General features: G+C 41.8%; 1 pseudogene; it reads right to left on the bottom strand.

The window, feature by feature from the left end:
- Nucleotides 1-302: 302 nt before the first annotated feature.
- LOC102852445 lies at nucleotides 303-1,546 on the bottom strand (annotated as a pseudogene).
- Nucleotides 1,547-3,830: the final 2,284 nt, after the last annotated feature.

Here is a 3,830-nt window from a genome sequence, read left to right on the forward strand (position 1 = left end):
GTTGAGGAAATGTGTGGAGAAAGGTGGCCAGAGGCCTGAATCACCATACCAGTGTTGGCTGGAGAGTCCAGGAGCAGGAGGGGTGAGGAGAAGGAACTGAGTGGGATGCTGGTGAGGCTGATAGAGGTGGGAACCAACTCATGCTCTAAAGTTGGGGTTGGTGGGACTAACACAAGATCTGTTACCTGTGTAATGGGGAAAAGTTTTTCATCTGTATTTTGGGTTTGTTTGTTTTTACTTTTTACTGCCTTTTGATTAAGTGTTTATTCAAAATAAGCCGTCTCAATGGAGGATTTGAAACTTTATGCTGCAGGCTTCTTTTCCTCGGTAGCAGGTTTCTTTTCTTCTGGCTCCTTCTTCTCAGCTACTGGTTTCTTGGTGGATGCAGCCTTCTTTCCCACTACAGACTTCATGGGTTGCTTCTTCACATCAACAGCAGCAGCTTTCTTCCCTCCTGGCTTCCCTACCACAGACTTCTTGCTTGTAGGAGCCCCCTTCTTGTCTGATTTGGCCTCCACGCTTTACCTGCCTTAGCCACCTGGAGTTTGTGATTCCTGGCCTGGTGAAGAATGGTATTTCAGTGCATGGTCTTTGCGTATGGATTTAGCTTCGATATAATTCTCAGGTTTTTCAGTGGGTTCTTCTTCAGGGCTCTGTGATGGATCTTTTTGCCTGGTGCTTGGAGGGCCCTCTAGATCGCTGGGCTTTTCAAGATTCAGTATCATCTTGTGCATGGAAAGGTTGTAGTTGCTCTTGAGGGAGGCAGCTTTCCACCAAGTGCCAGACAGCTCATCTAACTTTTGAAAAGCACTTTCAGTCCAAATGCAGAACCGGCCCTCATGCCCACCAGGAACAAGTTTCAAAGTGTTCCATTTGCTTACGTTAAGCAGAGTAATTCCAGGGATATTTCTGAAGGCCTTGATGATACCATTATCCTAATTACAGATAATGCATGGTAGCCTGCACTGGATATGCATCAACGTCGGTTTCTCATTTTACCTTTGCCAGCTCTGTTTTGCTGGAAGGCATAGACCTTTTTTATGTCATTCCAGGACTTAAGTCTATTAAGGAGCAAGACAGCCTCCTTGGTCTTCTTGTAGCCCTCAACTTTATCTTTGACCACCAAAGGAAGCTCAGGAACTTCCTCAATACAATGACCTTTCAACATGACCAGTGTTGGCAAGGCCAAGGCAGCCAGGGTGGTGCAGATGTCATGGCACTTCTGTGTTGTGTTCTCTCTACAGTGCCAACACCACCAGGTTTTGGTTGGTGCAAACATGAAGCCTCCATGAGACATATTTCCAAAAGCATCTTGGCCAGAGCAATGAGTCCAGCCAGCTCAAACTCTGGAAATTCGAGCCACAGCTCTACCAGTACCCCAAGACTCACCACTGGTCTGATGGATGACCTGCCAATTCACTGATGGCATATAGAGCTGTCTGGTTTTATGCAAGGGAGACTTGAACACAGCTGGCAAAGTAACATGTTTGCCAGATGATTCTCCCTTTTCAGAGTGCACCAATATTAGTGTATGGGCACACACCATTATGGGGAGAGGAGGCCCCATTTTGAGTAAAATTCTTGACTGTCAAATAGTGTTCTAAAGCTGAACATTCAAATTAAGAAAGATTAAGAAGAAGTACTTTGACCACCAATTTCTGGAATAAAAGGCCATTGTACACCCTGTGTACAATAGAGCACACTTATATTAAACAAGTAGATATGACACCTGAGGCTGAGCCCTTATATTGGGAATCACAAAGGAAGAGAAACAGTTGTAAACAGACACTAGTGACTGGAACATAAAATGTGAGAATTATGGGTGTAGGAAAATTGGACACTGTTAAGGAAAAAATGGAACATATAAATACTAACATACTAGGCACTGGTAAAATACAATGAATTGACATGGTACATATTTAATCAGATAATCATATGATCTACTACTTCATAAAGGAAAAAGTGATGAAAAACTAGGTCACATTTGTAGTTAAAAAGACAATTTCTGGATCCATCTGGAAATATAATGTTGTGAGCAAGAGAATAATATTTGTACACACAAAAGGAAGACCTCTTAACACCACTGTCATTCAAATATATGCACTAAGAACCAGTCAAAGAGTGGAAAAAATATGTGATTTCTACCAATTTTTGCACTCAGAAATTCATTGAATTTTATAAAGTCAATGATTTATTCACTCCAGATGCCTTTTATAAGAAACACAAAAAGACTATACACATACACTTTACCTGATGCTTTATACAGGAATCATATTGATCCAATTTGCAAAAAGAATCATCAGGGTTCCTTTTTACTCCCTGCTCCTCAAGCCAGCAACCCTTCTGTGCATGCTAGATAAACAGTACTAAAGGAACACATCCAACTTAGCCTGTCTCTTCATTGCCGCCTGCCTTCTACTTCCACTTGCTAAATGGATCCAGGTGGTCACTATGAGTGAACATACTCGCCAACTCCCTTTAATTTCAAGTCTGGAAGACAACTCTGATGGGTACCAAAGTTACCTTGCCTTAGAAGTCAAATAAATAGCTTCTTGCAGTTTTAAGAAGTCAAAGCCTCTCTCTTTTACCTCTTTTCCTGCTTGTCTTTCTTCTAAATGTAAATGTCTTCTATGAAAAATCTGGGAAGGATGTACATACCCATTCAAATACAAATCTACTCAGGTACTTGTTGTTGTTATGGGCCATCGAGTTGTCTGCAATTCATAGCGACCCTATGTACAACAGCCTTAAACCCTACTCTATCCCTTGCCACTCTTATTGTCTCTGACACACCCATCCCCATTACCCCAATAACTAAGTCAATCCATCTTATTGAGGGTCTTCCCCTCTTGCACTGTCCCTCTACCCTCCCAAGCATGTTGTTCCTTTCCAGGGACTAATCCCGCTTAGCAAAATGTCAAAATATGTCAGACAAAGCTTCAGAATTCTGGCCTCCAAGGACCAGCCTAGCTTTACCCTCTCTAGGACAAACTTGTTTGTTTTCCTAGCAGTCCATGATATGTTCAGTACTCTTCTCCAACACCAAAGTTCAAAGGCATAAACTCTCCTTCTATCACCCCTAGTCATTGTCTAGATCTCTGATGCATAGTAAGTAATTACAAAGATCAGGTGCACCTTAGTCTCCAGACTGACATCATTGCTTTTCAGTATTTGAAGAGGTCTCTGACAGCAGACTTTCCCAATGCAATTAATCTTTTAATTTCCTGGCTGCTGGTGCTAAGAGTGTTGACTGTAGAGCCATGCAAACTGAAGCTGTCAAAAATCTTAATCTCTTCATCAACCATCATGATGCTGCCAATCGGCCCAGAGGTGAGAATCTTTGTTTTATTGATTTTGAGCTTCAATCCATATTGAAGGCTACAGTCTTTACAAGTAAGTGCTTCAGTTCCCCCTTTGTTTCAGAAAGGGTTGTGTCTTCTGCATAATGCAGATTGTTGATGAGTCTACCTCCAATCTTGATGCCACACTTCTCCTCATAGAGCATAGCCTCTGGATAATCTCTTCTGTATATAGATTGAAAAGATATGGAGAGAGGACACATCCCTGATGTACACCCTTCCCAATTTTGAACCATGTAGTGTTTCCTTGCTCTGTTCTGACAACCGCCTCTTGGTCCAGGTATAGGTTCCACATAAGTACAATCAAATGTTCTGGGATTACCATTCTTCTCAGAGTCAGCCACAGTTTGTTGTGATCCACACAGTAAAATGCCTTTGCATATTCAATGAAACATACATAGCCATTCCTCTAGTATTCTCTGCTTTCAACCAAAATCCATCTGACGTTAGCTATAATATCCCTAGTATTAT

This window comes from Elephantulus edwardii, unplaced genomic scaffold (assembly GCF_000299155.1).
Source record: "Elephantulus edwardii isolate Elephantulus edwardi_28Jun2011 unplaced genomic scaffold, EleEdw1.0 scaffold00205, whole genome shotgun sequence".
NCBI classification, from domain to species: domain Eukaryota; kingdom Metazoa; phylum Chordata; class Mammalia; order Macroscelidea; family Macroscelididae; genus Elephantulus; species Elephantulus edwardii.